We start from the raw sequence: 24,987 nt of genomic DNA, 5'->3' as shown, positions 1-24,987 counted from the left end.
ATGCGTAGTGTAGGTTTCTGCAGCTTGGTATAAAGCCTTTTTAACAATGAAACTGATGACAAGCAACATAAAGATTTTTTTTTTAAATCTTTATTTATAGTTTAGTAAAGTCATTTACAACATAACAAAGTATTCATCTTGCTGCAAACTTATCAATCACTTGACGTATTTAGGCGGTAGTCTACGATAAACAGTTCTGCACATTTCCCCTCCTCCCTAAAACATTGGGTCATCAATCTAGTCACAGTCACTGCCTATGTTCATGTGATTCTGTTTTATTATGTCCCATCAGGATGTCTCTCCTGTTTCAGGTTCGCTTGTTTCCATTCCATCAAGGTAGTGGCCATAGGCCTCCCAGAATTTCTTCGGCCTAGTGGTTCGGGGGGAGCATCTCACTATAGTTGTCTGACTGTGTGTTACAGTATGCCATATCTCTATGCCACTCTTGTATTGTGGGGACTGAGCCGGGATCCCATCTCATAGCTATTCGCCGTTTGGCCAATACGAACCCCATCGCCAGTAGCCTGCGGTTTTGGGCCGCTAATTGTTTATCCCAGCCCAAAAGTGCTGTCATTGGTTCGAAGGTCATCTGCTCTGCAGTGATACTATTTTGTTCCTGTGTCACTGCCTTCCAAAACTGTTGTACCATTCCGCACCCCAAGGACATGTGCAAGAATACAGCACGTTCCTCTCCACATCTGGGACAATTAGCTGTCTCTCTCAGTCCATATTGATAGAATCGTAGGGGGGTATAATAGACTCTATATAGATATTTAAAATGTATTAGCTGGTGTCGGCCGTTTAAGGATATGGATTTCGTTCTAGAGCAGCAGTATCGCCATTGTGCGTCTGTACCTCCAGCTCTCTCTGCCACTCCAAGCGAGCTCTCGATAACTCATGTTCCCTAGCCCCCTGAACATGTGCATAGAGACAAGAAATCAGTCGGCGAGGTTGTTTTCCCAACAGTACTACCGAGAGGGCCTGTACCTCGGGGGGTTCCTGCATATCCTCTCCCAATAATTTCGTCAGAGCGTGTCTCACCCTGTGGTACTGATATCGGTGTAGTGAAGTGGGTGTCTCCGTGTCCCTTGCTATTGCGTCCCAGGTCTTCACTATGCCCTCTTCGAAGATATCTCCCATTTTGTCAATGCCTATTTCGCGCATGGATTGCACCAACCTAAGGTCTCTCCCAGGGGAAAACCAAGCACAGCATTCTACCGGGGCATGCGGAGAATATAATAATACCAGCCCCTGCTTTTTAATGAGTTCATGCCATGCTCGTGTGACCGAATTTATGGACGCAAATTCCCTATTTCGTCTACGGGGTGTGTGGAACAACCTGCTGCTCAGCTGCTCTGGGGCAGCTAGTTCCCTCTCAATCCTTAGCCACGGGGCCTCACCCGTCCCATGAAGCCACGCCTGTGCCACTGCTGCATGTACTACTATGTAATATATCTCAAGGTCTGGGGCACCCAATCCCCCCATCTCATATAGGAGTGTCAGAGTTCGCCAATTCACACGAGGAGCCTTGTTCGCCCATGCCAATTTTATTAATAACGTTTTCAGAGCGGCAAAGTATGTCTTCGGCAGGACTATAGGTATATTTTGAAACAGTAATAGAAAGCGCGGTAAAACCACCATTTTCATCAGTGCTATGCGCCCAAGTAATGACAACGGCAGTTTGATCCACCTCTCCACATCCATCGACCATTTTTTCAGTGCACTTTCAAAATTATCCTCTATCACTCTCTTAGGGTCAGTATGCACTTGCATCCCCAGATATCTGACAGTGTTAGTCTCCCACGCCAGTGGGAAGTCTACGTCTACCTGCGTTGTTACTGGAGTTAAGGGAAATACGATGGACTTGTTCCAATTTATTACTAGCCCTGACAGAGAGCCAAATTTTATGATTTCACGAAGTATTGGAGCGACGTTACGCTCAGGATTTTTTATATATAATAGGGTATCGTCTGCATACGTAGACAAAACAAGGGTGTAATTTTGAAATCTGAGGCCCCGGTGTCCATGGTACTCTCTTATTGCACACGCCAGGGGCTCCGCGACCAACGCATATAACAGGTGAGACAACAGGCATCCCTGTCTACTGCCCCTCGTAATCCCAAACGATTCAGTCACCGTGCCGTTAGCGCAAACTCTGGCTCAGGGGTCGCCATACAATGTGGAGATCATGTGGAGGATGGTGTCGCTGACCCCAAATCTGCGCAAAGTCACCCTTAGGAACTCCCATTCTACCGAGTCGAACGCCTTTTCAGCATCCAGGAAGACTGCCACCCCCTTCAACTCCGGGTTAATGTTTTGTATTGTGCCAAATAATGTGCGGAGACTCATGGACAGACTGCGACCGGGGACAAAACCAGCCTGCTCAGGTCGGCTCAGACGCGGCTGCACTTCAGCCAAGCGATCAGCCAAAATCTGGGCGAAAATATTTACATCTACATTTAATAGCAACAATGGCCTATAAGAGGAGCAGTTTTCTCTGGGTTTACCCGGTTTGAGCAAGGCTATTATCATCGCCTCTCTCATTGATGGGGGCATACTGCCCTTCTCTACCATTTCATCATATACGTCTTTTAGTTTTGGGAGTAATAGGTGTTGGTATGCTTTGTAGAAGTATACTGTCAGCCCATCTGGACCAGGAGCTTTCCCCTCATCCATACCTCCCAGCGCTTTCGTAATTTCGCTTAGGGTCAAGGGTGCACCAAGAGCCTCTCTATACTCCTGTGTCAGTCTGGGTATAGCAATATGTGTGAGGTAGTCTGTTATTGTATCCGTGCTTGGGTCTACCCTGGAGGAATATAATGATTGATAGTATTCTCGGAATCTATCAGCTATACGTTCAGGGTCTCTTATTTCCTCTCCCCCTCAGATCGTATGGTTTCAATTGTGTTTTTGCCTCGCTGGGGGCGTATCAATCCTGCCAGTACTGCCCCCGGTCTTTCTCCCTCCCCATATCTGCGGGCTGTGGCGTATTTACCCAGGTGTTGTATTTCTGCGTGAGCTGTCTCTTGGTATTCTTGTATCTTAGCGCGAATTTGGCTTAACACGTTAGCATCTGCGGTATCACTGTGGTTTCGCTCCAGTTTTGATAAGTCGCTTTCGAGTATTTGGAGCCTCCGCCTTATCGATCGGAGCACCCCAGCATGTTTGGTTATGGTGATTCCCCTGATGTACACCTTAAAGGTTTCCCATACCGTGCCTGCCTCGGGAACGGAACCCTCATTAATCCGGAAGAACTCTGTGATCTCTGAGGCCAATTCGGCCTTAAAGACAGTATCTAGAAGTGAAAAGGGAGGAAACCTCCATGAAAAGGGAGGAGCCTTTATCATACCAGTTGTCAACAGTATCCGCACTGGGGAGTGGTCTCAATATGTTCGAGGCCAAGGAGCTTCCGGGGTTAGGCTGCCCAGCAACCGGCGAGCCACTAGCCAGAAATCTATACGCGTGTGTAGATTGTGCGCAGCCGAATAGTGTGTATAGCCCCCTCTCTCAGGGTGTCTATCACGCCACACGTCAACCATATCCAGTTCAGCGGCTAGACCCGATATCTCGCGTGCCGCCGCCGCCGGCCTTCTAGCTACCCCACCCGATCGGTCTAGTGCCGGGTCCAATGTACAGTTGAAGTCCTTGTACCAGTGCCGTGGCTGTCCTCCCCAGGAGCCCGCCCTAAGTGCCAGTTCTCGATAAAATAGTGGGTCATCATAGTTGGGGCCATATATACCTATCAGTAAGAATGTGAATGCACGCACTGTGCAGCGTGCCACCACATATCGCCCTCCCGGGTCCGCTGCCACCAAGGAGAGACCAATATCAGTTTCTTTTGAAGCCCAAATCAGCACACCCCTGGAATGTGATGTGTATCCTGCCGCAACGAATTGTCCCTGCAATCTCCGAGATGTGAGCATGGGGTTGTTGGGGGCTAAGTGTGTCTCCTGCAGGATAGCTATATCTACCTTGTGATTACCTAGGTACGCAATTACTTTGCGAGTCTTTCGCGCGTCATTGAGGCCCCGAACATTCCAAGTTATCAATCGAAGCTCCCTGCGATCTTTATCTATGTTAGGGTGTGTGTGTGCGGAGGCTTGTCTTCTCTATTATTGTGCAGTGTTTTATTAATTCTATTTGTGTTGTAAATTTGCAGTTCCTTATCTTGTGTAAAAGTATGCACTCTAATAACTTTCCCCGAACCTCCCTCTGCCCTCCCTCCCCCTCCCACGATAGGCTATATCCCAACTTGCCCATCTCACCCATCCTTTACCCAACTTCATCTTCCCCCACCCCCCTCCCAAAACAACACCTCTCCTTTCCTGAGGTATAAGTGAAGCACACATCAGGGCGGATGTTGCCCCGCTTTGTCGCTGTGTGTTAGCGTGCCAGCCACCTATTTGGTAAGTAATCATGTCACTTTTTCTCTCATATTGTGCTCAGTTTGTTCAATAACGTGCGGTGCATGTGTTCTCTCTGTTCCGTTGTGTCTCAAGCGTTCCATCTTCTGCAGGATGGTAGTGTGTCGAGGATGGTAGTGGCGTTGGAAGCGCCGATTCTTTGTCGCTACCTACATGTCCTCGTCTGCAGCTGCTTCTGCACCATTGTTCACCTTCCTGCGCTTCATAAATTGTTCCAGTTTTTTGGGGTCCGTGAAAAAGATAGGATTCCCTCCTACGTCAACTCTCAATTTTGCTGGGTAAAGCATTCTGTACTCCAGGTGCATGGACCGTAATTGTTTATTCCTCTCAATGAATTTTCTCCTCGCCTCGTGTATCTGTGCTGTGAAGTCCGGGTATATCGACAACGTCGTTCCCTCATATTGCAATTGTTTAAGTTCTCTTGCGCGGCGCAAGGCGGCGTCACGATCCCTAAAGTTTAATAGCCTGCCGATGATTGGGCGCGGAGGGGCCCCCGGGGGTGGGTGAGCCGCCAAGGATCTGTGCGCTCTCTCTAGTATAAATAGGTCCGAAAAGGTAGTTCGACCCAATAGTTGCACCAGTAATTGTTCAATGTGGCTTTCCATGTTGGTGATTGCGGTAGATTCCGCAAGGCCCACTATGCGTATATTATTCCTTCTGGACCGGGCTTCCTTATCCTCCACTTTTAGCTTGAGCACACCTAGTTCTTTGCTGAGCTTTGACTGGCCAGTTACCAGTTCCATTTGCCCGTCTTCAGTCGCAGACACCCTATTCTCCACATGGTCTAATCTCTCCGTGTGCTTATCTATGCGTTCAGACATTCTGTCCATGCGGTAAGCGAGGGGGTCTATTTTCCCATTTATCTGGTTAAGGCTGTGTTGCATTGAAACTAGGAGCTGCCTTAAGTTCTGTTCTTCCCCAGGAGTGCCCTCCGGGCCTTTCTCTGAGTCCGTCGCTGTTCCATCTTCTGCAGGGTCCTGCGCTCTTCGTCGCTCAAATTGCAGCCGGCCTTGCGTTTTGTCTGTTTTGCCCATTTTTTAGGTGTCGTAGTGTTTGTTGCTCGCGGCCCCAAGAAGCACCCGCTGGCCTCTATGGACGGCGCTGTGCGCTAATGGTTATCTACGCAGGGTGTAATCGTCCTGTTTTGCTCGGTTGTACGTTGAGAGTGCTGCGCTTGTTAATCATAATCTTTAATGTTCCAGTCACGCCTAGTCGAGTACGCCAATCGCGGGGCCCACCCGCGGAACCAGCGGCCTCCCTGGCCCTGCCACACGATATCCAATCCAGTGTACTCCATTGCCCCTAATGCGCCATTTCTAATTTTCACCAAAAGACCGATCCCAACTTTCGAGGGGAGGGGGTGCCCACCTGTATCCACACACAGTGTTTCTCGAGCGCACTCGTACCCTCGGTGCTCTCTCGCGTCGTACTCCGGCCCACCTCACCTCTCCTCAACGCACGGTGTCCAAGGTTCGTCTCTGGGGTCGCCCTCCTCCGCGGAGCCCGAGAGACGCTTCACCTCTCTCTGTCTCTCCGGGCTTTTCTCCTCGATCGTCTTTCATCCGGGGCCGCACTGGTCCGCACCCGCGTTGCACCACGCCAGCCGCCGACGCGATTCACTCTACAGGGCTCCCGTACTTCCTTTTTTTTCGGGGAAAAAGGGCATCCGCATGTGCCTCCACCTCGTAGCTGTCTTTGGCATCGCACTTGGTAGCATAATTCGAATGTGACATGTAGGATTATGAACGGATTTTACGGTGGCTGTCGGAGCCTCACTACAAAGCGGCCATCTTGTAGCCGGCAAGCTCCGCCCCCCCAACATAAAGATTATTCTGTTTTTTAACCAATAGGGATAGAATACAAAAGAACCTTTTTTATTTTTAAAAGATTTAAAAAATGTTTTATTCTTTGGGGAAGAACTGTCAGAAATAAATGAAGGAACTGGAACTTGCAGTAAAGAAAAATATATATTTTGGTAATTAGCGTCATGTGCTTGGATATGACTTTTGCGATCTCCTGTACTGTGCTCACTAACGCAAACTACTTGCCCACTAACAAAGCAATCTAGGCCAATAGTGGCATAGTCATGGTCAGAGCCTTGGCTCTGAAATTCCAGGACGGCAGGCAGCAGAGCTTTCGCTGGAGCAGTTAAGTGTGGCATGGAAGCGGATGATGTTCAAGCACCCTTCTGCTCCTGTTAGTGTCGCTTGGCTGGGGTGAACCCACAGGGATACCAGGCATTTAAGTTCTTATGTATTCCTGCTGTTCCAAAACTTTACTTTCTGCCAATGCCTCGGCTGAAGGCTTTCACACATAAAGTACAGGTCACATTTTATGTCCAGACCTTCTCCCCTTGAACAGTAGAAAAAACTGCCACACGATGAATGGTGGTGTTCGTTCCTTGGCATGGATCTCCACTTGTTCCTGCTCACGTCCTGAAGCCATAGCTTTGACTGTTTTACTGAAGACAGAAGAAAAACATAGTTGGGGCTGGACTTCTATATAACAAATACAAACTAATACAGAACTAGCACTGAAATAATGGAAAACAGACAAGAACCAATCAGAAGAGTTTGTACTGCTACTCATCGCTACCAGGCTCCTCATAGATACTGTGGTACCGAAAATTGGAAAAAAATGAAGGGAAATCAAAGAAATGTTATTAAAGGAAAGGGAATCCCTTTATATTGTGAGCCTGGTAGAAAACCTCTCGGTCCATAGTTTGTATGTAAATATGGTCAGATTGGATGTTTTCACCAAGCTAGGCACATCGTCTGGTTAGGAATCAGGCATTGGGCCCGATCCTGCATTGCACATGGCTGTGCACTGTTTGCAGAGATTCTGGCCACCTGAAGGTTAGATTACACATTGTGAATGTAGAATATGACCAAAAACTCCAGAAATTCACTGAAAAAGCAAAGGTTGAAGTGATGTTATAGTTAGGTATGGAAAAGGACCTAAACTTCATAACAAAAGTGAAATTCACTTAAACAAATCAATGATTAAAGTGATGTAATAGTTAGGTGATACAGTCACACAAAATGTAATGTTTAAAAACAAAAAAAAACTTTAATTCACCAGCTATTGTATAGTGAGCTATCTATAACTTGGGCCCCTGCCATACACTTTTATGCTCTAACATATTACATCACTCATGACATGTTAAATGACATAATTGATGAACTGCGTGTACCCTCAACTGCTTGTACCCTCACATATATTATATCACTCATGATATATTTGATGACTATATTCATAACATCCCTAATGGCATCACTGATAACAACATTGTGCATAGCAGGACATAATTTATAATTACTTGAGATAGCTATAACTGGGGAATTTCAGTGGTTTTGTTATCTCAAAATGCTGTTTTAACTGACATATTTACCAAGCTGTGACCTTCTTTTAACCTTTATGTTTTTTTTTTATTTAAATGAAATGTGCACACACACACATACATGCAAACACACCAGCCCACACCCACTCACCATGTTCCTTGCCAGGACATGAGGCTTCATTATTCACATTACAACAATAAAGAGGCTTACAAGTCCCAGCATCCACACACCAGGCCTGGCTTTTATGACATTGTTCCTGTTGGCAGCTATTTGTTTATCATTTATTGATTGATGAATACCATGGTGACTGAGGAAAACAAATGTGTGTATATATAAATATATACTAAAATTGTGTGTGTATCTGTGGGCCTCTGCCTTTGGCAGGTCTAGACGGGCCTTGAAGGGAAGTTATCAGCCGTGAGCAGGGAGACCAAAGGGAGTCTGTGTCTATATGTGTCACCTCATGATTCATGGCCCCAAGGGATCGTGCGCGATAACTTAAAATTATTGTTATCACACGGATGCGGGACTCAATGCATCATCCCCTGACACCACGGGCGGCTGACTCGGCAGAAGCTCCCCTGGGCTCGTGTCCCGGTGTGCTCCTGCTCCAGCCGGCGGAGGTTTGGAGGAATGTCTGACTCAGACCAAAACCCATAGACCCTGAAGAGAGATTGGCAACTACACTGAGGCTCGCTGATATTGTTAAAATGCTGGTAATATAGCTTGGTGGGTTAATCTGGTGCTCACAGAATTCACAGAATCAAACCCGAGTAAAGTAACTGGGATGGGCGAGCTCAGGTTGTATAGATTTGCTAGACGTGTAGATTAGAGTCCACGTCTAGCAAAGTGACTCATAGGGTTGAGCACCCAGTGTAGAGACAGAACTGGGCGATCAGAAGAGTACATGTTCCAAATAGAGTAAAATAGATCTGTGGTTTGGTCGCCAACTGCGGAGATGCCTTTAACCTTCAGGCTACCATTTTTCATCCAAAGGAGGTAGGCTGCTGGTTCATGCACCTGCTGCAAGAAGCCCCACAGTTTCAAGTCCCAAGAAAGCTCAAAGGGTTATAGATATCAGTTTCGGAATGCAGTATATAGGTTTCCATCGTAGCAATATAGTTTAATAATAGATTGACTGCTTGATGCAGAATCTGTCTGGGAATTTTAGGGCACTGTTTTTTCGAATCTCATCATATTTCTCAGGGATGTGTTTCTGCCGCAGAGATGCATTTAAAACCCTTGAATACTAGTAAAATAACTCAGCGAGAGAGTGTGCTTGCTTCAACACATAATGGGCCAACAGGGCTCCATCTGCTGTCCTTCTGTAGGCTAGGCTGGGGCTCCATTTTGGTTGGTCAATCTCACTGTATCTCCCACTCTTACATTCCTCTAAGGCTAATTACTTGCGGGTCAGGCATTCGATTCTTTTTGATTACCCCCGGTGCCTCATCACCCAATCTTCAGTTATACCTCCATGTTTCACCTTCGTGAACTAGACTATCACCCTGATTGCAGCTGGGTCAGTCATGTCAAACTCTTGTTTGCTCCTAAAATAGGGTGACAAGTTGGGAGCAAATTTCCCACGATGCAGGAGTTTGTCTCTATAATATCAGATAAAGCCTGATCCAAAGCATGGGTGCAACTTTCACAAAGTTCAGTTTTTCGCACCTTTGAGGATCCAACTTGCTATTGGTGACGTGCCACTTGCTAATTCCCACACCCTATCGTAGCAGTAATTAGCGAATATTTTTTTTTTACACTTGCATGTTGGATGGGTTATACAATTAGGTATTGAGCAGCACTCATTCTTCAGAAAAGACAGGGAACATGAGTGTCTCATTATTGTGCAATATAGATTGAAAGTAGGGGTGGAATTTAATCACTCTATGTTACTCTTTAATGCAGAGTTCTGGCCAAATTTTTCCAATCGTTCCGTTTAGCATTTTGCTTCTGCAAGGTTCCAAAAAAATGCGAGCTTGGGAGTGAGATTTGGCGTCTCCTAGTACGATGTGATTTTCTAATGAAGGCAGTTGTGAGCGGTCATGGTCAGAGGGCTGCCACTCAAGTATATTTGCTGCCACTAGAGTAGATTTCCTACTCGAGCGCACCAAAATCATCTTGCAAGGCCGTATACTCTTGCGCAACGCATGGTGCCATTTTAACTCATTTTTCAGCACTGCTCGTGGTACTGACACTAAAATGCAGTGAAAGCTGCATATTTTCAGCCATTTGATGGAACTCTGTGTAATCTCGCAGAGTTTTGACGTAACTCAGCAGAATTCCGCGGAGTGAAACTCAGTGAACCACCCCTAATCAAAAGATATTGATATACAAATCTTAGTGGTTTCTCAAATTTTATTAGTGCTGTGAGATATTTAGAAATCACAATGCTGTTTAAATGTAAACTGAACAAAAGAAAGGTTGCATTTTGACTTTATGTCAAAATAGATTGTTCTGTTAATAATTCTACTTAATGCATGGCATCCAAGTGTACAGTTTAAGTGATAATGAATACAGACTACACCTACAACCAAAAAATATACTTAACCACATCTTTCAAGGTGCTTGTATTGCTGTCTTCTGCAAATATCCTTGCGTTTCTTGAATAATGCCTTTATGCATGTCGGGAATAGGAGAATACTGGTGTTCATCCAGAATTAATCAGGGCTTTATACAGCACTATAATAACTTTATTGAAAATGATGTTACATGATCAAGCTTAAATCAAAAGAGGAGGGAACAAGGTCATAAGGCCTGGGACAAAAGAAAGAACTCGGAACAATGGAATTGCCAAAAATAATCAAAGCATTATCTCATTGTCACGCCATCCTCCCAGTCCATACAACACGTGAATCCACCAAAGTAGTCAAGACTGGCATTAATCGCCCACCAAGGTAGCCAGCCAGAAAGGGCCAAGTCAAAGGACGAAGGACCTGTATTATTTCACCTAGCAGGTATCACTGCTGACTGAGAAACAGCTGATCAGGAATCTTTCCTGCCCTAAAATCCCCAAGCCCTCCAAAATTCTCTTGGTTACTGGATGTGGTAAGATCTTTGCTTCTGGCATTCATCTTTATCCTTATTTCAGATGGGAGATTATATATTCCGTAGCCATATCTTATGCCTCCTGAGGTGGTCTCTTTGGCAGAGGAGGGAAACATATTTCTAAGGAATTGAGCCATTCTTCTAAATGTCACATGTCGAATGTCTGGATTTTCAGGAATGCATCCACTCTTAGAAACCCATTGTCTAAAATTGCGTTTCTGACCAACAGCCATACAAGATATCTCTTTTCTCTAGTCCACAGGCCAACTCAGTAATAGGAGTCTCACATAGCTGGTCTTTTGTGCGGCTTCTGTTCCACCACATCATGCTTGCTATCTAACCTGGAATATCCTTGTGACAGCTCCACTTGTCATCTTCTGTTGTATGGAGCACTCCTGCTCTTCCATCTATTAAGACATGGCATTAATCATCACCTTTAGCTGTACTGTTACACAGGATCACACTCTGCCAATATAGGAGGTAGTGCTACAGGCCTATATTGTCATTTCGCAGCAGTCCTTACTACAACACTTTCTTTTTCTCCAGCAGTAACTCTAGAAAATGCTCAACAATTGCATGTTTTGTTTCTTAACCTGATGTGCAAACAATTGTGCAGTTGTAGCAGTGAATGTCTTGTTTAAAGACTTTCTACTTCCACCTCCTTTCTTCCAGAAACATGGGATTTCCAGTTTGAGGGTTATAACACACTTAGGGGCATATTTACATGCTCCTAGAGCCATAGGAGTGTCACTTTTTGTGACGCTTTGGGGGCGCTGTGCACTGAGTCATATTTACAAGGTGGCGCTAAGCCACTTTTTGTGGCTTAACACTGTCTTGTAAAAATGGGTCCCTCCGATGCAGTTTTATGTGGCACATGGGTGTGCAATGGGTGTTGCTCTGGGCTTTCCCCCGCAACACCCATTACTTTTGACGCTGCCCCAGATTTACAAGAATTCGTACATTTTTAGCAGCGCCAAAAACTAACGACATCCCAGGGGTGGCATTAGCATGGCTCAATGAGGAGAAATACTTTTATTTCTCCTTGTTTTTTTTTTATTTCTCCTTGCTTTTCTTTTTCTATGTGTGCTGCATTGTGCAGCACACATAGAAAGAGCAAAACGCCATGAATGATTGTTTATGTGCAGGAAGGTGTTCCTTCCTGCACATAAAAAATAATTTAAGAATGACTATTTGCTACTTCTATGTATGCTGCATTGTGCAGCACACATACAAATGACAAATCACCATTGTAGATTGTTTATGTGCAGGAACGAACACCTTCCTGCATATAAACACTCATTCCCTTCAATGCAGACACCCTTGCACTATGGTGCAAGGATGCCTGCATTGGCAGCTAAATACAGTGCCAGCGCTAGGGGAAAGACAGGGGTGTGCCATATTTGTGTTAATACAGCACATCCCTGCGTTTCAGAAGTGACGCAGCGCAGCGCTGACAATTTTTGCGCTGCGCCACTTCTGTGTAAATATGCCCCTTAGAATCCAGCAGAGTATTGGGTAATTTTGAAGTCAGGTGGTTGCACAGCACTGCCGGATTCCATACTGAAACGGTTTCTGTGATTGCTCTTGACTGGGTACATTTTTAGCCAGGCTGCCCATTTTGGCACTTTTTTTCACTGGTGGTAGGGACTGTCCTTATTTATTTACAACATTTCTTGCTATCTCATTGGTACTGTGTATAGAAACTGAATTGAAGAATAGAAAGATACATTTTGGTACATACAACGTCCTGCAGATTCCTCACTTTACGAATATTCTCCAGGCGCCAGAATAGAAATGGAAACTTTTCACCAGCAGTAACTCTCCAGAAACCTCAGCGTCACAGCGCAGCATCAGCCGTGACTCCGCTTACCGAATATGGCGACATTCTGTGTATTCTAGGTGCCAGCCACTGTGCTGGTGTTTGTTTCTGTTTCTCCACGCCCCTTGGTATGGAGCGCTCTGTGCTTCACTAACACAATTCTTCTGCTTTTCAACAGGTATTTAGTCAAATGTCTCCCCTCAAGATCTCAGGGTTTAGACTTGCTGAAGCCCCGAGAGGATGTCTCTGTTGGACTCACCAGATGTCTGCAGGCTATGTCTGGGGCCCGACCACAACAACCATAGCTTGTAACTTCTGTTCATTCATACATTCACACGCCATCAAAGACCAGAAGGACATATTATTGTTGGCCTGGGACTGCTGCGACAAGTCAAAGCATCCCATTTCCCTTCAGATAAATCTCTTAACAGGGAATAATCTCCCAAAAGCTCTGCAGTACAGGAAATCCTCCTCAAGGAAATGGTCCTGCAATGGATTCTGTTTGGAGTCCACTACAGTTACCAGACACTGAGCTCTCCCTTGTTGTTTGAGCCAATCCTGAAGAAGACTGCATTCCCAACTCCATCACGGACCCCCGAGCAGGTCGAGGTTTTATGATAGCCCATTGCTAGAACTATTCAAGACAGCTCTGTCCCCTTCGGGGCACTCCACTTGAGCCAGTCCACCCCTGAATGTTTGTTGACTCTGGCAACCCTGGCCAGGATGCCTCCCGTATTTGCATCTGCATAGGCTCTGGTCTCAGCTCCTAAGATGCCACTGCCCAAAGTGCTGTTCCCTATTCGATCAGCACTGCCTAGGATGCCAATTCAAAGGCCCCCCTTGGAGTTGCTCTTTGCACTGACCTCGGAGTCAACTGAAATCCATGATTGGATGATAAGCCCCTGGAAGAGCATCTTTGTAAGCAAGAGAGATTCTCCCAGATCCAAAAATTATTTGGGTCAGACTTTCATCTTCTTGCCTTAAATTATTGCCATACAAAAGACTATGGTTGATGTAGTCTTATATCTTAATTTACAAAATGTAAGAGTTGTGGATATCTCTCCAGAAGTGGCCTTGCGTAACACTCTGCACACACCCCTTCAGAAGTTTCTTTGTTCACTCAAGTGACTCTAAAAACATCAGAAGGTTTGAAATGGACTTTTCCCTCTGCAGAGAAGAAATCTAACATTTGGCAGAGGTGGCCCAATTTCTCTAAAGTTGAAGAGCGTTTTCTCCCTTTCAGTGAGACTTTGCTAAAAACTGTTTTGGCTGCTTGGGAACAGCCGCTTTGAGGCATGGCAGTATACAGGTAAGTAGGTGGTCAACAGAGACCTACCTGCAGGTCTTGTCATTATACAGATGTCAGAAAGGCAGATGGTCCAAGCTTTCTCTTCAAAGTTTAACCCAAATACCTTTCCCATGGCAGCCAAAGGCAGTGTTAAAAAGACTGGACTCTGTGGGACATAAAGTGTTTGCTTCTGGCCATCTCATCCTCTATACTGCAAACTCCACATGCCTTTTGGGCTGCTATGTTCACGCCCTGTGGAAGTTATCAAAATTAACCTAGCCTTAGAGACCATATAAAAGGCCTGTTTCCAACTTGGTCATCAATGGTGTGGATGTAAGAAGCAAATCTGAATTGTGAACTGGACACTGTGGCCTGTTCCTTGGGCACAATTGTCATGCTGCATGTTCATGCTTGGATATATTCCACTGGCTCCTCAGGACATGCCTAAGCAACCCTCATGGACGTGCTGTACAATGGCAAAAGACTATTCGGTGAGAAAGCAAACTCCTCATTTAAACGCTTCAAGAATAGTGTTGATGGCTTTGTTGCTGAGCTTAGCCTCCCCAGCAAGACAGTTCCACCAACAGCACAGGAAATGTCAACAATATTCCAAGACAAAAAAAGGTGAAGGCAGCACCAACCCTTGCACCAATACAAAGAACCCAACAGATGTATTGTTCCTTTCGGGCCACGGGTGGATCTAGCAGATGCAATCTCCAACAAGCCAGCCTATAGTTCTCACTTTTTCGGGATACTGAGTTTCACAATACATTTTGCTGATCCTGTGCAGCATCAGAATCAAAGCATGATGATGCACACAGGAACTCTAGAAAGTGCAGTGAATCAAATTGAAAACAGTGAAGAAGTGCCTTCATATTTGCATGATGAACTTCCAGAAGATAACATTTTTATATTTGTTCACCACACAGAAAAAATATGTTGCTGTGATCAAAAGGTTTATGGGGCTTTGGACGGGATCTGGTATGAATCTAATAAAATACTTAAAAAGTGTACTCTGATAAGTCTTTATAACAAAATCAACATAGTTTTCTCATGCGCTGATGTTAAATCTAGAAGCACTCTTCCACACCTAAGGCTCATTGTTTGTTTAATGTCTGCTAGCCTAGCCAAAAGTTCTCCCTTCAGTTTCACTCCTTCACAGCTGCCTGGCGCCACAACCTCTTTGACCCTCTAGACATCTTTTTCCCTTTTCTGCTACTCTCCCTTCTGGCCTGCTGCCCTCTGACCATTTATTTTCCTCCAACCTGTCTCGGGAAGTGTCATGGCTGAACCGTCCTTGACATCTGAAAATTCATCAGGCATTAGTGACTTTCTGTCTCTTCCTAACTTTTTTTTTATCTCTCCCGAGCCCGGCAACATCTGGATTGGTTGCTTCCTGTGACCATGTGAGGCTAGCAGACCATAGCAACCCAACACTGCCCTTTTACCGTCCCTGTCCCCATCTACTACATCTGTGGCTAGTCTCTAGTCTATTGTAGAGTTTTCCTCTTTTCCTCCACCAGTGAACTATTTATTTCCTATCCATCTTCCAAATTTCACAACCTTCCATTGATAGGCCCTTCAGTTTAGTAGAACTTAATTAGCATGATCTCTAAGCAGGTACCCTTTTAAGAGGGAGATACTTAGATGTGAGGAATTCTGCCCTTGTCAATAGTATTTCTAATGTTTCATGTACAGCGAATGAGGCTACTCAGGGCATGCAAGGATTGTAGATAAAGAGAACAGTAGCAAAATGAGAGAACAGTTCTGAGTAAAATAGGACCAGCACTATATAAAACTTTTTGAAGCACATATATCAGATTTAAAATGGGGGACCAGGACAAAGGTAGTGCTTGAATCACAGGCCTGTTACAAAACATATGTGGGCAAAACTACAGATTCTCCCGACAATACATTTTTAGAGTGTAGCTTTTATCATTGAAATTAACATGAAATGCTTGCAAAATGATGTGTAATAAAGCTGCATAGAAAACGTGACAGACTAGTGTTAACATACGAGTTTGAAATGTGCCCATGGGGAGTGGCCACAAATGTATACGATGATTAATGAAATTGACTAATAATGAATTATTAATGTACTAATGTATGATTCTGTTTTAGCATTAAGAGTTATATGTTAAGGTTTTGTTGAATTAATCATTAGGCCTTAGTTAGCAAGGGTCTGGGCCTAGCTGCCTGGTCTCATATTAAATGTGTTTTTCTAACATGCAATGTGCTGTCTTGCTGAAGGACATCAAACTGTACTTTTCCAGGCACTAGAGATCTGTGTGTTACCATAATAAATTATTTCTGATGAGACCCGACTTGCTCAAGGAGACACTCTTGCTGAATGCAACAGTGTAATTCGCAACAGGTACTAGGTCACCCAAACTGGTAAAGACAATGGAGCTACTGACTGAAATGAGGAGTGTAACTTTTCCTAACTGACATTGTACCTGTTGAAGACGTAAATCAGAGGAGCCAATAAACTGCATGAGAACAGTTTTAAGTGAAAATTCTAGTAAGGTGATCAACGGACTATTGGATAGAGATAATGATGCACCAAATACTGACCAATTGGAAATTAGAGACTTGTCTGGAAAATTCAATTTAACGACGTGTCACAAGGAGAAATCAGCCATTGCGTGCCTTTATCCTGCCACTCTTACTCAGCCATTTTCGTGTCTCTTACTGAGACATTAGAGGGACACTCTTAGTGTTGCTCTGGTATTTTGATTTAGTCCTTGCTATTGATAATTTAAACCATCCTCATTTTGTCTTGCCTGATATTTACTTCTCCTCCTTATGAGGGGAGTATTCCTACTTACCCTATTCTGCCAAGACTTTGCTGTCCTATCCTGGCTGATGGTGGACCGACTGCTGTCCTGAGGAGGAAGACTGATTCTGTATGCTGACCCATTACAGAAGGTAACTATATGATGATGAAATTGTAATTGTCTGTTTGCCTTTTCTTTCTAGGTACCAACTGCTCTTTTGATTGAGACCATAGTTAGATGTCTTCTAAATTTGTGTTACAAAATTGTTTTGCATGAAGCCCAACATGCCGATGCTAATCAGAGGTTATACAAGGAGTCCACTAAAATGAGTGCAAATAGACAAATGACTGAATCTTTGCTTTGTTGAATAACGTGCTAATGATACTCTGCTAAAGTTGATTCATGTTGACGTCGTGTTATGTTCTAATGTTCATGATCTTTGCTTTGCTTAAGTCATACTCAAGCTGCCACATTGTGAAATTGTTAATGTGTTTTCTGGTATTGAGACTAATAAACCTGCTAGTAGAGTGTAACCAATAGGGATTAAATATCTTAAATCTAACCAAATTCGTGTGGTTATTTATTGGCTAAAGGTTATGTTGTGTTTCTATTCTTATTAATGCAATTAACTAATTTGATTGATTTGTTATTGTGAATACTGATGAGATTATTGATCTAGTGATTGAAATGCGGAATAGATATCTCGTTTTAAGGTGTCTCCAATCAGGGTCAAAAGGTTCATTGGCCTAAAACGAGTCCCCGTGTAAGTAAAGTACCTAGGTCGGGACGCGTTATCAGTTCTGGTAGCAGAGGACGGTTACGGCCCTTTGGGGCCATAAGACGAGGGAATACTGTTTTAGAATTGTTTTTGAAATAATGCAATTTGGAGAGATGATGTGCCCCTAAGTCCCAAACGACTTTGCCGGGACCCCGGAGCTTGCCAAGGTGAGTTGGGTATGTTCTTGGCTTTCTAGTGATGGTGTGAGTGAAGTAGGATTTGCGCTTACACAGCTTATGCATACCGCAGGTGAAATGTGAGGTCTGTGAGAATTTTAGGCCAGGTGATGTTTTAGTAGGAGTGTGTGTACTCCGCGGTATGAGAGTAGGGAAGTCGGCGAGCTTCATGTGAGTGTAGCGCTTTGTGCTAAAAAATTGTCCATGTGGTTGTTGATGATGTACGGACCCTGCGTGATCTAAGACGCCGCAGTATATTGGTAAGTGTATGAGACACTTGGTTTATGTTATAATTTGTGCGGTTTAATAGGTCAATCGGGCGTGGTTGACGAGTCGAGTTTGAGTCAAGTGAGTGAATGAAAGCTTCGATGGATATTTGGTAAGTTCTAAAGTGCACTAGGACGAACCATTGACAAGTCGAAAGTAGAATTTGCGGATCGAATTCTGCTTGCGAGTGCGGGATCTGAGAAGGAGAGAGTAGCGGCCGAGGCTTAAAGTGAAATCTCTGTGAAGTTCTGAAGCGATTGTGTTACCCTTCCTGTAGTAAGCCGGCAAATTTGAGTTTTGTTAGTGCTCGCAATATATTGTCTTAGTTTGCATAAATCGAGAGTGAGGGAGACAACCCGCAAGACTTTGTCAGCTGCAGTGTGTGTGGGTGTGACGTCATTGGAACCGCACTGGGATAGGTTGGTTAGTGAGAAGGGTCGCGCTCGGATTGGCAGCCGTCCGAGAGAAGCGATTGGTTGAGAAGGTAGGCAAAGGGTGTTCTGGGAATTAAAGTCACTTCCTGATTCAGTAATAAACAAAATAAAAGACGCAAAAATGAAGTTTTTCAAGGTTTTAAAGAGCGCCTTGAGTGGCGTTGTGTACATTACCGCGAATGTGGGGGAGCCTACACCGCCAGAGGATACTCCGGCTTATGCCATAATGGAGGAGAAGGGAGTCGCGCCATGTCTTTGGCTAAAGCAATGGTGCAAATTAACAGAAAAGGATGGGTGTTTGGGGTTTCCAGAGAATGGGTCGTTCAACTTAGGGATTTTAGAGAATTTGCGGAAGGCGTTAAATGAGCAGAAGCTGCCTCCGAGACTAGCACAGTTTGAGGCGTTAGCAATTTGGGAATTGATGGCCATACGACAACGGAAACAGAAGTTTGAGAGGAGGATAAGAAAGGCAGAAAAGACACTAGCGGAGGCTAGATGGGATAGTGAACACAGAATGTGGAGAAGGGAAATAATAGACGGTGTTAGGATGTTTCTGGCAATAATTCAAGAAGCCGACACACAGGGAAGAATGGCCACTTGCAAAACAGACAAGGGCTCTAATAAAGGAAAAGAGAATAACAAGTCTTGGGCTGATGCAGATGACTCAGATGATGATGAGTTCCTTAATCAGTTGTTACATGATCGTCCACCGCCATATGCCATGGATGACAATAGACCAAGTACTAGTGTAGGTCCTGTAAATTCAACACAGAACCAGGGAACAGCGAATACAGCACAGGTAAATGCAGTCGCAACACCAGTTCCAGTACAGAATAGTGTCAGTGTGTCCACTGCTCCAGAGATGCAGATGCAGTTGCAGCCACAACCGGTTCAGAGGCTCTACCCTGATGTCCCAACATTAGAAACCCCTACGAGCTTGATGGTGCCTCATGACCAGGCATATGCGAGATCAAACTTAGTGCAGATTGAGCCAACTCTACTTTTACTGCGCCAGCCACAGATGGTTCCGAGTTACACTCCGGTCACAGGACCGCAGATAGCTACGGCACGGATGATGAATGAGAACATGGGGGCCAGTGTTCCACAGGTTGTGGGGAACAGGCCAACACCAGCTGCCATATCCTTACCTATTACGGTTGGCCCACCAGTACCACTGTATGCGCAGGATAAGCCTAGCGTGTATGATCAGGGGATAATGACCCAGGACATGACAAGAGAGGGTTCATAGGGAACTCTCAAGGGATGAGCCCAGTGGTACAGATGGTAGAAAGATCGAGGTCTCTGTTAGACTTCAGTCCGATAGGGGTTCCTCCAGATGCCATGAGACACTAAGGGGCATATTTATACTCTGTTTGCACCGAATGTGCGTCAAACTAAATTTTTGACGCACATTCGGTGCAAACACTGCCCCATATTTATACTTTGACGTCCGACCCCGCGGGCGTCAAAGTTCCACCATGTGCGGCCATTTCTTAGAAGGGTCAACCAGCCTTGCGTTAATTATATGCAAGGTAGGCGTTCCCTTCCAAAAAATGACTTTAAGGCCTGTGCCCCATATTTATGCTGTGACGTCATTTTGACGCACAGGAGGGGGCAGGCCTTAAAAAACGGTGCCCAGCCTGATGGGCGCCGTTTTTTAACGCCTGGGTCACGGCAGGCGTTAAGGGACCTGTGGGCTCAGAAGGAGCCCAGAGGTGCCCTCCCATGCCCCCAGTGACACCCCCTGCCACCCTTGCCCACCCCAGGAGGACACCAAAGGATGGAGGGACCCATCCCAGGGAAGTTACGGTAAGTTCAGGTAAGTATATTTTTTCGATTTTTTTTTGTGGCATAGGGGGGCCTGATTTGTGCCCCCCTACATGCCACTATGCCAAATGACCATGCCCAGGGGACATAAGTCCCCTGGGCATGGCCATTGGGCAAGGGGGCATGACTCCTGTCTTTGCTAAGACAGGAGTCATTTCAATGGGGGTTGGGCGTAAAAAAAAATGGCGCAAATCGGGTTGAGGCCAAAATTTTGCCTCAGACCTGACTTGCCCCATTTTTTGACTCCCAAGCTCCATTTTCCCCTACGCCGGCCATGCCTGGTGTGAGTCATTTTTTTTGACGCACACTAGTCCGCAGCGCCGGCTAACTTCATCCAATAAATAAGGCGCCCGCATGGCGCTTTGGAATGGCGTTAGCCGGCGTTAAAATTTTTGACGCACAACTGCGTTGGCGCAGTTGTGCGTCTAAAAGTATAAATATGGGCCTAAGGGTCATATTGATACTTTTTGATGCAAAACTGCGCCGGCGCAGTTTTGCGTCAAAAATATTACTGCCGGCTAACGCCATTTTGGTGCTTCGTGCGGGCATCAAATTTATACTTTGAAGCACGGCGGCGCAAACCACAGGTGGGAGTCATTATTTTTTACGCACACCGCAGCGTCAAGTCGTAAAGCAAAACGACATTAACGCGGCGGAAATGATTGTGGGTCGTTTTACGACCCCGCAAACCGGATATGCAACGTTTTTTGACACAATAGCGTAAAGAAAAAACGCAAACACTGCCATTTCAGCAGAGGAGAGCCAAAATGGATCCCAAATGCCACTACAGACCCCAGGAAGATGACAACAGACCAGGAACCAGCCAGGAGGACCCACACAAGAACCAGGACACTTATAAGAAGAAAAGAAAGTGTCGCTTCAGTGCAGAGGAGCAGGGAATTTTGGTTAAAGAGGTTACGGAACACCAGCACCAACTGTTTGTCACCTCAAAGTTGCCAATCAGTAGGAGAGAGGCTATATGGCAACAAATTGTTGACAAGATTAACAGTGTGGCTGAAGTACGCAGAACAGTCATCGAGTGCAAGAAACGCTGGCATGACTGCAAGCGCAGGACCAAGGAATAGATGGCCAGGAACGGGAAGGCAGCACTGCAGACTGGAGGTGGGAGTCCAGCACACCAGGAGACCCTGGACCACATGGAGGAGATGGTCGCAGCTGTCATCCCTGAGGAGATCGTCAGACGGATTCAAGGACAGGACAGCGCAGACTACCAGGAGACAACGCACATGCAGGGTAAGTCGCATGGGGAATTAAAATGCACTAATGTTAACCGTAAGCAGGGGGGGATACTGACCACAAAATGCATGGAAGTCATCATATACATGGAGTAGCATGGGTAAAGGGGTACGGCATGGGGGCATGGACTGCACAAACAGAAGCTGGGGCACACCATTACACTACACCAACAACAGTCCCATGGGGGCATGCTGTCATGCCAACGATGGAGCAAAGGGAAATCCACGCCAATAGAAAAGGCCACAACGTCAAACTGACATCCCGGCACACGTCAGCCACCATACCCCATACTTTAACTAGGGCCCTCTTAACAACCTCTAGCCATACCGACAACTGGAATGTAACTACGACAACAGTTGCCACTACCACCTACGCTCTGTGTGCAGCTCAAGTAGCCAATGGCAGTAATCTCCCCATGGATCATACACACCTAAATTAGGGGGTTGAGGATGACAACTTCAACAATCCCCTTAAACAAGACAAAGGCCCCAGTACTGTCAAATGTCAATGCCCATAGTTGTTGCAAACATCAGCCAATGTCAATAACAATAGGAGCTACACAGCACTAAGGACATACCCATGCTGCATATGTCAGGGTCCATCCTGTGCCTGGGTCACAATGTAACATCCCAAATGTCATACTGCTCAGACAACAGCATTGAGGGGGGACACATGTAACTGGTCACTGAAATACACCTGCACAGTCAGAGGAGGAAATAGGACACTGATACGATTATCAGGGCAATCCAATGTACCACACATTCCCCAACATCAGCAGTACACATTACCAATGCCAACATCCATATCGTGTCATAACAATGCTATGCATAGGATATGCCACATGTCAAATACATTTAAGTGGATGTGAAAGATCAGCGATTGGGGCAGGTCCAGATTGTTAAGTGCGCTGCCAGGGACATCAGAACACCCACAGCCAGTGAAAGGTCTCACCATGAGAATGGATGCAGACGGAGGGTTGAGTAGGACAAGAAGGTGGCAATTCTCTATTTGGCCATAACCAACACCTAGAGGACATGATGCCGACAAGTCTAATAACTCAATAACATACATGTGACATGCAGGTGGGCCATAGGCTTGGGAGAATGCCCATCTGAAGGACTGGAGCAATGAACACGAAACAAGATCACAATGTGAATTCATCACAAGGCAGGCATGTCACATCACTCATGCCACAACACAGACACCCTAATTGTACCCTGTTTCATTGCAGAGGAAGATGGATCTCCTGCGGATATGCCTGTCTCAGATTACCCTGATGACATGGATGATGAGCAGATAAACATTCCCCAGGAGACTACCCAAAAGTCCTTGAAACCCTCCAGACCTCACCTTCAGTCACAAGGAGGAGCACAGAACAAGCAGCCATCGCAGAAGATCCACCCACCACCCCAATTGTAAGACCTGCCAGCTCCAATACAGCTGAGGACTCAGACGACACTGGCACCAGCTTTGAGAGAACTGTAGTTGGGGTACAGCGGGAGCTGGCCAAGGAGGTGCGGGTGGGGATGCAAACTATGGCAGCCAGCCTTGAGGGGTTGTGTCCGTGCATGATGTCATCTGCAGATCAGGCAGCAGCTATGCAAGCCCTAACATCTATCTTGCAGGAACTGCAAAAAAACCAGAAGGAAATCAGCGCAGCTGTAATACAGTTGACCCAACACCTACAACAGCAATCCTGTCAACGTGTGCACGGATGCAACATTGAACCCCTCAGGGCTGACCTGGCTGCCTACCATTGTGATGTGGCTGCTATTCACAAGAACCAGCAGACCCTCCTTGCTGCAGTACTGCCCTTAAGACCTTCACAGGTAGCAGCGACCGGGACGTCTGACTCCACGTCTTCTAACACTGAGGTGTGTGTTGCCCCTTCACAACCACCACCAACAAGGACAGAGGAGGCAACACACACATCAGAAGAAGAAGACATGGAACAGATCACGTTCACAAGGAAAAGTACCCGGAAGCACTAGTCCCTGCCACATGGCCAACTATTACCAAGGTCCTGCGCTTTGTAACTTGCCAGTCTTGCAACAACTCTACTTAATGACGGTTCTGCTTACCACTGTATATCTTGTCAGCCTGCCCTGTGATTGTGTCTCTCCTACTCATTGGCAAATCCTGTCCCTCTGCACTGTCTGAAACATCAACCCCAGCATGTCAAAAGCATTTCCGTAACCCCTTGTGTAGGATCACAATGTAAGATGTCACTATAATGGTCTCACAATCATGGACAATGTACAGATAGCACTACAGCACTTTTCAATAAATAGCACTTACACAACAAATCAGCCTCTGGGTAATGTGACATATCAACTGGGCAGTATATAACTGAAATGTGCCTACTGTCTGCTATTGGCCTTCAAAGGAGAAATGTACATGATATATGTCATTTACAGTGTGTGTGTATGTGTCCATTGTATATTACGCATCACATTAGCTCTGGGATTTTCAGTGTCCTAATCAGTATATCAGTAATACTCCATGAGGCAACACTTTTATTCTGATAGTTAGAGATGAAGGTGTGCAAAAATGATTAGCCAGACCATGATATGGTGATTATTATAGGTGTTTATTTCAATTAGTTCATTAAAGTGGTGATGGTGATTATATGTAAAATAAATTGTTGACGATATGTTACGTCTGCGTGTACCAGCGGCCGTGTTCTGTAGTTCCCCCTCATGTTGCAGGCCAGCATCCTCCTCTTCCTCCTTTTCAGACATGTGTGGCTCTGGTTCCAGGAGGGGAATGTTCCTTTTGATGCAAATGTTGTGTCATATTGCACATGTTAGGATGATCTTACAGACCATCTCCGGGGAATATAGGAGGCTACCACCAGTGATGTCGAGGCACCGGAACCTTGACTTGAGGATGCCGAAGGTCCTCTCGACTATGGTGCATGTCCTCCTATGTGCGTCGTTGTAGGCACGCTCTGCTGCAGTACTTGGGTTGCCAATAGGTGTCATTATCCATGGCTGGATGCCATACCCCTGATCAGCTGCAAGAGAAAATGAATGGGATCATGTTGATGTAGCTGGCCCTATTGAAATTACCTTTCATGGCAGTAGTTGTCTTGTGTTGTCTGTGACTCTTTTGTGTTATAATGTTGCATCCTAGGCTTGTAGGATGTACCATCTGCATTGTGTTGTTTCCTTGGCTGAACGAGTGTTTGGCTGCTAACTGGTTTTCAGCAGTATGTTTTGGGATTTGCAGTACGGTGTGCCCTCCCTAGCATGGTGACTTGTGATACAGGTGTCCCTGTGTCTTCACTGGGGGTGAGATGATAGTGCCATACACAGGTTAAAATTGACAGTGTTGTTAACACGTTCATATCAATGTACCCTGGACATCCCATACCTTTAAGACTTATGCAATGGATTAATGTAAACATCATTGGGACACTTACAATTTGCAAGGTGACATTTAGGCAACCCACTCCACATGTTGTGTTCATTGACGTCTTAACATTAGACTGTACACTAATTTCAGATGTGTGACAGGTTCACTGCAGACCTATAAATAATGACTAGCTC

Source organism: Pleurodeles waltl, chromosome 9 (assembly GCF_031143425.1).
Source record: "Pleurodeles waltl isolate 20211129_DDA chromosome 9, aPleWal1.hap1.20221129, whole genome shotgun sequence".
Taxonomy (NCBI): domain Eukaryota; kingdom Metazoa; phylum Chordata; class Amphibia; order Caudata; family Salamandridae; genus Pleurodeles; species Pleurodeles waltl.
The sequence above is the reverse complement of the archived record's forward strand: the minus strand, read 5'-3'. Positions refer to the sequence as shown.